Source organism: Peromyscus leucopus, chromosome 2 (genome assembly GCF_004664715.2).
Source record: "Peromyscus leucopus breed LL Stock chromosome 2, UCI_PerLeu_2.1, whole genome shotgun sequence".
NCBI lineage: Eukaryota > Metazoa > Chordata > Mammalia > Rodentia > Cricetidae > Peromyscus > Peromyscus leucopus.
In genome coordinates, this window is record NC_051064.1 from 34,136,205 (window position 1) to 34,149,379 (window position 13,175).

Genomic DNA, 13,175 nt, shown 5'->3' on the forward strand with positions numbered 1-13,175 from the left:
TAGATACGTACTTACCATCTTGTTCAAAACTCAACTCCAAATGGACCAAAGACCTCAACATAAAGAACCTGATAGAGGAGAAAGCAGAGAATAGCCTTGGATTCAATGGAACAGGAAAATATTTGCTTTTCTTTTCTAACAGAATATCATTAGCATAAGCATTAAGATTAACAATTAATAAGTGGGAACTCATGAAACTGAGCAGTTTCTGAATGGTAAAGGACACCATTATTCAGACAAAGTGGCAGCCTACAGAATGGGAAAGGGTTTTTACCAACTACACATCTAATAAAGAGATAATATCCAAAATATATAAGGAACTAAAAAAAACTAGATATTCAGTACAGGGCATTTACCCATGAACTCCACAATTCCCTAGAATTTTCTTGAGCACAAACAGCAGGAAATATTAGATAGAAGGATTTACAGTGCAGAGATAAACAGATAGAAAATACAGGATAGCCTTGAGAGGGCCTGGAACCTATTCCAATGAGCCCTGACTGTCTCTGCCCTAAGGTATTTATAGAAATGCCAATGGGTGGAGCAAAAGACCTCCAACCCCAGCACAGCTAAGTGCAGACCACCTCAGACACCTGCACTCAGGCCCTTGTTCCAGTCATCCTCTCTATGCAGACCTGCTGGGTAAAGCCACGAGGGACTCCACAATTAAGAAAACAACCCAATTTTAAAAAATGGATACTAATGTGAAAAAGAGAAGAGAAATAAAATGTATGCTAATCTTCATGCTGAAAAAATTAAAATTAAAATTAAAAATGGGGTACAGATCTAAACAGAAAATTCTCAATAGAGGAACTCAAATGGCTGAGAAACTCCTAAAGAAATGTTCAACATCCTTAGTTAGGCATTAGGGAAATGCAAATCAAAGCTACTTTGATGTTTCCATAGTACACTTGTTAGAATTGCTAAGATCAATAAAACATGTGACAGCTCATGTTGGTGAGGGTGTGGAGTAAGGAGAACACACACACACATTGATGGTGGGAGTGCAAACTTGTACTGCCACTATAGAAATCAGTGTTGTGGCTCCTCAGAAAGATGGAAATTGACGTACTTCAAGGTCCAGCTATAGCACTCAAAGGATGCTTCATCCTACCACAGAGACACTTGCTCAACCATGTCCATTGCTGCTCTATTAATAATAGTCAGAAATCAGAAACAATCTATATGTTCTTCAACAAAAAAAAGATAAAGAAAATGTAATACATTTAACAGTGGAGGATTACTCGGCCATTAAAAAGATAAAAATCATGAAATTTGCAGGTAAACAAATGGAACTAGAAAAATCATCCTGGGTGAGGAAACACTGACCCAGAAAGACAAATATGGTGTGTGTCACTTTTATGTGGATATTAGCTATTATATCAGTGATAACCAAGCTGCAACCCATAGAACTGTATAGGACAGGTATAGAGCAAGAGACTTGAGGGTACACATAAATCTCATTAGGAAAGGGAATAGAATAGATAGTTAAAGATGGATGAGGGTGGAATGGGAGGGTCAACGGGGTAGGGAGAGGAATGAGGGAGGAATTATGGGGGAGAAACAGCTAAACTTAAGGGCCATTTGAGGAATAGTATGGAAACCTAATATAGTAGAGAAATATAAACTTCCTAAAAACTATGTATATATAAAGGCAATCTAAATGAAATCACCAAATAATTGGGGAGGCAGAGTCCCATCTGACCATCTCCTGTCACCAAATGAGCTTGAGGATGTAACCAGGATTGGGTTACATCCAATTGAGTTGTTAAACAAAGGGTTCCATGGGAATCCCCAAACAACTGAGGTTGTTGACAAAGGTAAATAGGTTCCTTTCTGCAGACAGCAAGGCCCTTTGCTGAAGACAATTCCTACACAACTTATTCAACATGGAAAAGTTGATCTGGTGCTTACATAGAGCCTTCAGTCCTATGTTGTAGCCTCTTTGATACAAAAAGGTAATCTTCATACTACTAAAAGTGAAATAAAAACACCAAGCCAGCCACAGATCCTTTCGCCTCCACTGGTGTCCTGCCTTCAGGATAGGCTAGGGCAATGGTGAGATGGTGGCACAAAGCTTGTAGGCAGAACCAACCAATATCTGATTTGATTTAAGGTCCACTCTGTGAGATGAAATCCATACCTGACACTGCTTGGGTGACCAAAACCCAGAAGGTAGACAGCCCAGGGACCTAGAGTCAAATCAAATATTACTGGTTTAATAAAAGTAGTGGAAACACATGAACTATGAACCAATAGCTGAGGAGCCCCCAACTGGATCAGGCCCTCTGGATAAGTGAGACCACTGATTAGCTTGAACTGTTTGGGAGGCATCCAAGCAGTGGGATCAGGACCTGTCCTTAGTGCATGAGTTGGCTGTTTGGAACCTGGGACTTATGCAGGGACTGGACCTGCCTGGAGTGAATCTACCAAGTTGAGCTGAATCCCCAGGAGATTCCTTGCCCTGGAGGAGATGGGAATGGGGGTGGGCTGGGGAGAGGATGGGGGGGCAGGAGGAGGGAGGACAGGGGAATCTGTGGCTGATATGTAAAATTAAATCAAATTATAAAAAAATAGAAAGAAGGAAAAAAAGTAGTGATAAAATAACCCCTAATGACATTCTTCTATACTTGTGCCTTGCTCAGCCAACATAAGAAAAGTTTTCTCCTGCAGCAGATAGGAAAAAAAATACAGAGACCCACAACCAGACATTATGCAGAGAGTGAGAGACCTTGGAACACTAAATCCTTCCCCTCAGGCTCAGAGAACCCTCAAAGAAGAGGAGACAGAAATAGTGAAAGAGCCATCCATAGAGGATGGAGGACACCAAGAAATAAGGCCCTCTAAATCAGCATGATCAAAGCTCATATGAACTCACAGAGACTAAGGCAGCATGCACAGGATCTGCACCAGTCTGGACAAGGTCGTATGCATTTATATATTTTTTGGTTTTAGTGATTTTATGTTATTTCTAGTGTGCAAATAAGCATACTCTGGATGTTGACCATTCCCTTGGGTTCTTCCACTTTTTGTCTTTTCCAGCTCTGATGTGATAGTTTTTATTTTATCATATTTTTTGTTACATTTTTTCATTATCTCTTAGAAGCCTGTTTTTTTCTAATGAGAGACAGAAAGGGAGTGGCTCTGGATGGAAGGGAAGGTGGGAGGGAACTGGGAGGAGTAGAGGGAGGGAAAACTGTAATCAGAATATGTTATGTGAGAAAAGAATCTATTTTTTTTTCCTTTTATTTTATTTTACAATACCATTCAGTTCTACATATCAGTCACGGATTCCCTTATTCTCCCCCATCCTACCCCCCTCCCCTTCCCCCCAGCCCACCCCCCATTCCCACCTCCTCCAGGGCAAAGCCTCTCCTGAGGACTGAGATCAACCTGGTAGACTCAGTCCAGGCAGATCCAGTCCCCTCCTCCCAGACTGAGCCAAGCGTCCCTGCATAAGCCCCAGGTTTCAAACAGCCAACTCATGCAATGAGCACAGGACCCAGTACCACTGCCTAGATGCCTCCCAAACAGATCAAGCCAATCAGCTGTCTCACCTATTCAGGGGGCCTGATCCAGTTGGGGGCCCCTCAGCCTTTGGTTCATAGTTCATGTGTTTCCATTCGTTTGGCTATTTGTCCCTGTGCATTATCCAACCTTGGTTTCAACAATTCTCTCTCATATAAACCTTCCTCTTTCTCGCTAATTGGACTCCCGGAGCTCCACCCGGGGCCTAGCCGTGGATCTCTGCATCCAGATTCCTCAGTCCTTGGATGGGGTTTCTGGTACGACTATTAGGGTGTTTGGCCATCCTATCACCAGAGTAGGTCAGTTCCGACTGTCTCTCGACCATTGCCAGCAGTCTATTGTGGGGGTATCTTTGTGGATTTCTGTGGGCCTCTCTAGTACTTTGTTTCTTCCTTTTCTCATGTGGTGTTCATTTACCATGGTCTCCTATTCCTTGTTCTCCCTCTCTGTTCTTGATCCAGCTGGGATCTCCCACTCCCCCAAGCTCTCTTTCCCTCGACCCTCGCCCTTCATTACCCCCACTCATATCCAGGCTGTTCATGTAGATCTCATCCATTTCTCTGTCACTGGGCGATCCCCATGTCTTTCTTGGGGTCCTGTTTTTCCAGGTAGCCTCCCTAGTGATGTGAGTAGCAGTCCAGTCATTCTTGTTCCACCTCTAGTATCCTTTCTTTTTTTTTTTTTTTTTTTTTTTTTTTTTTTTGGTTTTTCGAGACAGGGTTTCTCTGTGTAGCTTTGCGCCTCTCCTGGAACTCACTTGGTAGCCCAGGCTGGCCTCGAACTCACAGAGATCCGCCTGCCTCTGCCTCCCAAGTGCTGGGATTAAAGGCGTGCGCCACCACCGCCCGGCTCTAGTATCCTTTTATGAGTGAGTAAATATCATATTTGTCTTTCTGAGTCTGAGTTACCTCACTCAGGATGATTTTTTTTAGATCCATCCATTTGCCTGCAAACCTCATGAAGTCATTGTTTTTCTCTGCTGAGTAGTATTCCATTGTGTATATGTGCCACAATTTATTTATCCATTCTTCAGTTGAAGGGTACCCCACATCTGACAGAGGACTGATAATCAGAATATATAAGGAACTCAAGAAATTAGACATCAAAACAACCAGCAGTCCAATTAAGAAATGGGCTGTAGAACTAAACAGAGAATTCTCAACAGAGGAAACTCTAATGGCTGAAAGATATTTAAGGAATTGCTCAACATCCCTAATCATCAGGGAAATGCAAATCAAAACAACTCTGAGATACCACCTTACACCTGTCAGAATGGCTAAGATAAAACTACTGAAGACAATTTATGCTGGAGAGGATGTGGAACTCGGGGAACTCTCCTCCACTGCTGGTGGGAATGCAAACTTGTACAACCACTTTGGAAATCAATATGGCACTTTCTTAGAAAATTGGGAATCAATCTCCCCTAAGATCCAGCTATACTACTCTTGGGCATATACCCAAGAAATGCTCCATCATACCACAAGAGCACTTGCTCAGCTATGTTCATATCAGCATTGTTTATAATACCCAAAACCTGGAAAAAATAATCTATTTTCAATAAAATGGGAAAAAAAAACTACTTTTTATGTAACAGTAACAGAGCTTTCTAGGCCCCAAAGAGGTCTGCATATACCCAGTTTAGCTACTCACAACAAAACAGCAGTGACTTACTACTACCTTTAATAATAAGTGAGTATTTGTCAACTACATTGAAAGCGCAAAGGTGAGGGAAAATTACCAGACCAAAGGATGAAATTTTGAACAAAAATTCTTTTTTTTTTTTTTTTTTTTGGTTTTTCGAGACAGGGTTTCTCTATGTAGCTTTGCGCCTTTCCTGGAACTCACTTGGTAGCCCAGGCTGGCCTCGAACTCACAGAGATCTGCCTGCCTCTGCCTCCCAAGTGCTGGGATTAAAGGCGTGCGCCACCACCGCCTGGCCGTAACAAAAATTCTTAGCAAAAAACTCTGAAGCAATACAAGAAATGGTACTCTATTATTCTCAGAAGAAAACAGCAGGGAGTAGAGTCCTTAGCAATGCTTAAAAGTTATCCACAGAAAGGCATGCACTCACAAACACACGCAGCACACTTACTCTGAAGTAGGCACTCTCCTGAGCAATTTACATAATTGGCTTATTTAATCCTTACAATGTCGTTTGTTAGGCAGCACTATTATCTTCTTTTTTTCAGATAAAGAAATAGAAGAGAAGCAGGCTTAGTTGGCTTTCCAAACTCATTTGGCCAGTAAATGATGGAAGCAGAATTTTTCTATTAGTATTATAGGCACTTAGAACATCTTAGGCTAGAGCACACGGGCTCTTCACTTGGACCAACAAAATAACTGAAAACAGGATGAAAGTGTGGCATCTTTATCTTCATTTTACATCCATCAACTTCACGTTGGCTGTCCTGTTTGACTCTACATAGGCATTGCTGTCACTAAAGGATTGTCTATCTACAAACCAGTGAGACCTAAGGCATCTCACTCTCCTTCAAAGATGAAAGCACAAAAGTAAGAGGTCATTGGCCTAAACCTGTAAGCACTTTGAGTTCTAGAAACAGCAAGGTCAAACAGGGCAGATCATGCCCCCAATGGAGAAATCTGTGCTGATAAAGCTGCACTTTACAAGAGTTGTTATCTCTTGGGAACCAAATTGATCACCTCAGCCGGCAAGGACTTCTACAGACATCTTATAGAGCCAGAGCTCATGCAACAATCATCCAGCCCACCCCTTGACCATGAAGTGTAGTTATACAAACCCCTCATCCTCTGGAACTAAAAAAAAAAAAATCATCCTGAGTGAGGTAACCCAGACCCAGAAAGACAAATATGGTAGGTACTCACTCATAAGTGGATATTAACTGTAAAGTAAAGGATAGTTATGTTACAATCCACAGACCTAGAGAGACTCGGTAACAAGGAGGGCCCAAGTGGAATGCATGGACTTCTCTGGGAAAGGGAAATAGACTAGACATCCATAGTGTACTGAGGGTGGGTGGGGATGGGAACTTGAGGGATTTGGTTGGGAGGTGGGTGGAGGGGGAGAGTACTGTAAGAGATGACTGGAAAGAGGGGGCACATAGAAACCTAGTACAAGGGAAACTCCCACAAATCTACAAGGAAGACCCCAACTAAGACTCCTAGCAATAGTGGATATGTAGCCTGAACTGGCCATCTCCTGTGGTGACTGCCCCAATTGTCATCAGGGAGCTTTTATCTGGTGGCTGATGGAAACAGATGCAGAGAACCAGAGTCAAGCACAAGCTCAGAGAATCCTGCTGAAGAGAGGAAAGAAGTATTATAGGAGTCAGAGGCATGAGGGACATCACAAGAAAGCACACAGAAAGAACTAACCTGGGATCATAAGAGCTCAGAGTCAACCAACAACCAGGGAGCCTGCATGGGAATGAACTAGGCACTCTGCATATATTCGACAGTTGTGTAGTTTGATCTTCTTCTAGGACTCCTAGCAATGGTATCAGAGGCTGTCCCTAATGTTTTGGCTGGCTCTTGGCAGCCTATTCCTCATATTGGACTGCCTTGCCCAGCCTTGGTACAAGGGGAGGTGCTTAGTCTTACTGCATCTTGATATGAAATGCTTTGTTGACATCCATGGAAGGTTTGCCCTTTTCTGAACAGAAACAGAGGAGGAGTGGATGGGGGGAGCTAAAGGGAAGGGGGAAGGGGATGGGAGGAGAGGAGGGAGAAAAGACTGTGGTCAGGATATAAAATAAATTAAATAAATAAATAACCCAGCCTCTCTACCAGTTCTTCCTGTTTCCATCTAAAGCCTATGTTGATACCAACGGAGTGGAAGACTCATCCCTAAGATACTGAATCCTGTCTGCTCTTCTTCCCAGTGTGCCACACTGAATCTCCTCACTCTGCTTCTAACCATTATTCGTCTCTTTCATTAGCACAGTGGACCAGCGGGGAAGACTTGTCAGCCTTGGGCTACCAGAGTTGGGCCTTTACACAAAGGTCTGGTTTCACAGATCTCCTTACCCAGAGAATGAACTTGGGATTACTGATTTCCCTTATTATTATTCCAGGATGGCTACATCAAATAAAAAAAAAATCTCCTTTCTCTCCTCTTCACTAATACTTATCACTTTACCCACTTTACTAGGCATATACAAGGCAGACAGCCAAACCCTACATGCTGCATCTGCCAGCACCCAGACTTTCAAAAGCTCTCACAACAATAGATATCTCCACTAAATATTGTGGTAGTACAGGAAAAGTTTGATTATTAGCTGAATACCTGATATGTCCCTTCCACCAAGGAAGACATATTATGACTCTGGGTGGCACTATTACTTTGTAAAATGCAGCAGTGTAAGACTGCGGCGCCCATCAATGGTAGAATCCAAAGTTAGTTTTTAATTAAAAATTGCTAAAAGGAAAGTGGGTTCTTGACCTAGACTCAATATATAATGACAGGCTAGAGGACAGAAGTGACCAGAAAGCATGTATTATCACTTATCTAGCCAGGGTCAGTAATGTTCCCCAACACAATCAAGAATGATTTTTTTTTACCTGATGGCAAAACAGGTTTGAAGCAAAACTGGTGTAAAGAAACGCTCAAGTACTTTAAAATCACATAACTAATGTAAAAAAAAAAAAAAAAAAAAAAAAAAGACCTAGAGTACCGAGGATCTCAAGAGTCACTGGTCGTGGAATGAACGATATACAGGTGTTTATTGACTGGCACCTCCAAACTGCTATATACATGCAGGAAGCCCAACCCCTAGAAGTTATTGACAAAGTCCTCAAACCCAGAAACACAGAGTAAACTCACAGGAATGTTAGAATAATGGGGGTTTGAGGAATTTGGACATCTGTTACACAGCTTGCTGCTAGCTTTGGGAACACTCTGTGCCTACATGCAAAGCAAGAAAGTTAATGACTCCTCAAAATAGCACCCCATCAATGGCAGATGGACAGTTGGTAGATAAACACTGACCCACCAGGAGGTATGTTCTACACTGCCTCTATTCTGTGAGTAAGTGACACATTCACATCATCATCTGAATGTCAGGAACTCAGGTTAAGGCCACACAATTCAAATGGTTGGGGAGCAACTACTATCCAAGGGTATAGTGAAAACTTCTGTTCTCTGTTTTCACTGCACATGTAACTAAAAAGGTTTAGGTTTGGAAGATGCATACCTTAAATGATTTTTTTCATTTCTTTTTGGGTTTTTTTCTTTAATCATAAGCCCTTAAGTAACATAAGAGAATGTAAAAGCCATTACCAAAACATATACATCCAAACATATTGCATTTATGCCTTTATATTTAATATATTTTCTATATTAGTTCATACAATATGCTACTTTTCCTTACTACTTATAGTTAATTGCATACCTTGATAGATCTAGACAAGAAAGACATGGAAGAACACTGTAAGGCAAGGTAGTGTTCACCCTGGCATAATCATCAACTAACAATTCTCATTGTACTGTTTTTTGTTACTTCCTAGAAGGTTGTCTTTCTCTCTGCTGTATGACACGCTGGCTACTTTCACAAAGTATAGCCCTGGTGCTCAAAGAAACTAAAAAGCCCCTTGTTAAAAAAAAAAAAAAAAAAAAAAAAAAAAAGCTGTACATGCTCCAAAACTTCTTATGATAAAAACTGACAAGATCCCCTTGGAAATGTTTCTCCATGTCACAGTGGTGACGACAGCATCACAAAGCTAACCTAAAAACAATAACCCACCACCACTACCACCACCCCCTGTTTTGCACAGTGTTTATTCAAGTGATGGTAATATTCATAGCCTTGGTTCCATAGAAAGTAAAGCTGAAACAAAACTTCTTCTGCCAAAATGTTTGAAGGGGATGGTGGTGGCTGGAGAGATGGCTCAACAGTTAAGGGTACTGTCTGCTCTTCCTGAGGACCCCGGTTTGATTCCCAGCACCCATGTGGCAGCTCACAACCATCTGTAACCACAGTTCCAGGGGATCTAACACTTCCTTCTAGCCTCCTTGGGTACCAGCTATGAAAGGGGTACACAGACATGTGTGCAGGCAAAACACCCAAACACAAAACATTAAATGAAATTAAACGTCGCCTTTTCTTTTTAAAGACCACTGAAGGTCTGAACCTCAGAGAAACAGGGATGAGGGGAAATGGCTTCAAGGCCGGAAAAGAAGGAGACAAAAGGAGCAGCGAGAGTTAAAGAGTAATGACCAAAACTGTGCTCTGTGGGCAAATAAATTCTATCTTTAAACTGCTTGCCTGTCTACAGCCTTCAGCTCTTCCAGATTCAATCAGGGGAGCTTCCCTTGGGGATAGTAGCTTCTCTGTATTGCTTTGCCAATCAGACCTTCAAAGCCTCCCACCTCTGCAGAGCTAGGGAAGCTTTGAATGTAAAGCTGGCATCTTAAAACCAGAGTGCTTCCTGAGAGTCTTGGTCCTGCCTCAACTTGATGTGGCAAGTTTTTTTCAAGTCCATGGAAGGCTGGCTTGGAGATGGAGGGGAGTGGATGGGGAGGGGAGTGGGTGGGAAGTTTGGGGGAAGGGAACAGGAGGAGAGGAGAGGGGGGAAATGTGGTCAGAGTGTAAAATAAATGAAAAAAAAAAGTTAATAAAATAAAAAAAAAAAGAGCAGTGCTTCAAAGCATGCTAGGAGCTAGAGAAGTGTCTTTTTGCTCATCCCATTCCTTAGCAAATGATAAAACCATGTGTGCCATCACCAAGACCTCTCGGGTGCTACAGTCTGGGATCTGGACCATAAAGATTCAAGGTGCTTAGTTAAGCTGTCTAAGTTAGAGTATCTATTGCTATGCTAAAATGCCATGACCAAAAGCGACTCGGGGTGGAAATGGCTTATTTCATCCATCTTCCTAGATGAGATCCTGGGGAGAAATCAGAGAAGGAACTCAAGGTGGAACCTGGAGGCAGGAACTGATGCTTTGGCCATGGAAGAGGGCTGCTTCCTGTCGTGTTCTCCATGACTCTCTCAGCCTGGTTTCTTATAACACCCAGGATCATCATCCCAGGGCTGGGACTGCCCATAGTCATCTGGACCTACCCACCACAATCATTAATTTAATTTAATTAATTTTAAAAAAATCAGTACAGACTTGAATACAGGTAAATCTTAGAAAGGCATTTTCTCAATTAAGAGTCCCTCTCCCTGGATATGTCTAGGTTTGTGTTGAATTGACAAGAATCAAGCAGCACATTAGTTTAGGCTCATCCATGCCTCATTCATGACTTACTCTCCCCACTGCCGTGTTCACTGGTTAGTAGCAGTGTATTGAACCCTTGGGATCACTTACATTTGTGTATTTGAAGGAAAGTATGTTCCACTTAAAATTTTCTGACTTCAGGACTTTTGGGTAAAGGAGCAGATTAGAAGCCTCATCACCAGCCGGGGGTGGCACATGCCTTTAATCCCAACACTCGGGAGGCAGAGGCAGGAGGATCTCTGTAAGTTCGAGGCCAGCCTGGTCTCCAAAGCGAGTTCCAGGAAAGGCGTAAAGCTATGCAAAGAAACCCTGTCTCAAAAAAAAAAAAAAAAAAAAGAAGCCTCATCACCAAACCTTGGTGAAAGGAAACAGTAAAGGTAAAACTCAGTAAACTCTTATCCTCCAAGAGACAAGGGGCCTCTGCAGAAAAGCGGGAGTGAGAACAAACCAGCAAGCCTTCCCATCGGCAACACAAGGACCTGAAGGGCCAGAAGAAACAAAGGCAGGAGGGCAGGGCTTGTAGGAACTACCAGAAAAAGACCGCACACACACCGGCACCATACACACCCTTCCCCACACACCAGCACCACGCAGAACAGGAGGCCACACTGGCCAATGGCTCCCACTCGCCCTTCCACCACACAGCACCAAGTGTAGCAGCTCTTCTCCGTTAGGATTAAGTTTCCCCGGTGAAAGTGTGTTTGGGGGACAGGGAGGTGTCACACTGCACAACAAACCTCACTCAAGAGATTTATTGGGAAGAAAAAATCCAGGAGGGTGGCTGCCTCTGGGGTGAGAAGCAGCAACAAACAGAACAGGGTACAGAGTTTACACAGGGTTTCTTGGCGGGGAGGGGCAGAGTTTTCCAGGGTGTCTTGAGATTGGATCTCAGCTTAGCTGTATCAGCAATTCCCTCCGTAATGACTCTGTATGTAGGGTGGAAAAAAAAGAAAAAAGAAAAAAAAAAAAAAAAAAAAAAAAAAAAAAAAAACACTGTGACCCTGACTTGACCCCAGAACCAAGGGTTTGAAATCCCACCAATCCCTGAGGTCCTGGAACATGAAATCCCACTAATCCCTGAGCTTGCCCCAGAAAACCCACAAATCCCAATAAATCTCTTGAGTAAGGTTTGTTGTGTAGGGTGACACCCCCAAACACACACACACACACACACACACACACACACACACACACACACACACACACACTGGAACAAAACAGAACTATAACACTTTCACTGGGGAAACTTTACCCTTACAAGAGAAGAGTTATTACAGTCTGTGGGATCTGAGCAGAGCTGTAACATGTCTCTAGAGCAGAGTGGAGCAGAAATGTAACAGTTTCCCTGGGAAAACCCTCTGCTGCCAGAGCAGAGTTGTTACACTTGGTGGAAAATCTTTCCCTGGAGCAGAGCTGTAAGCTGCTACACTTACAGTGACTTGGTGACCTTGTCCAGAGTTTCCCCAACTCTCACTGGTGGATGAAGAAGCAGCCTCTTTGTTCTGTATTCAAGAGTATGTTGCATTGATTTCATCTTTTAATAAATCTGTCCTGACCCAAAAGTTCTATGGCCTGCCACAACAGTGCCTGGGATCCTGGGTGAGGAACTATTTATTAACTATGAATTTCAATTCTACTACTTCCAAGTCCTACTTTAATGTTGCAAATATTTCCATGGAAAAAAAGTGAATGATGTGAGAGAAAGGAGCTGGGGGCTGATATGACCAAAATACAGTGTATATGTAAGAAACTGTCAAAGAATAAATAAAAAATGTTGAAAGAGAAAACAAATACTTTATATTTGGAAGTACTAGGGACTGGACCTAGATAACTACACATAGAAGTCATATATATGCTGTACCACTGAGCCATAGTCTCAAGCCCTCTTCCTATTTATATTTTTTTTCAGACTGGGTCTAGCTTGGATTACAGGCACAAGCCACTTCTGGAAATTAATCTGAAGAAGTGCTTTGAGTTGGAGAAAGGGACCTGGGGACTGGAAAGAAAGATTTAAACCATAGACTATAAGGAATTGGTAAATGACAAGGTATCAGGTTAAGGAATCTTGACTCATCTTAAAAGATTAATTTTTAGATATTATTAAATAAATTATTCCCTAATGCTTATGACATAATATTAAATTACAAAACAGACTGCAGTAGTTTCACATCGAGATTCAAAATTTTATTGGTCAGGAAAGGCTAGGTGTCACAAGGCAAGACACAATATGAAAGCTAGACATGCCTGTAATCCTAACACTCAGGAGCCTGAAGCAGGAGGATTTCCAAGTTAAAGGCAGCCCTATGCTACATAGTGAGACACAGGAAAGAAGTGAGGGAGGAAGGGAGGGAGGGAGGGAGGAGGGAGGGAGGGAGGGGAAAAGGAAGAAGGGAGGACTCCCAAAGTCTGTTAAAAGTAGCTTAAGAATAAGCTTTTGTCGACAGCAACA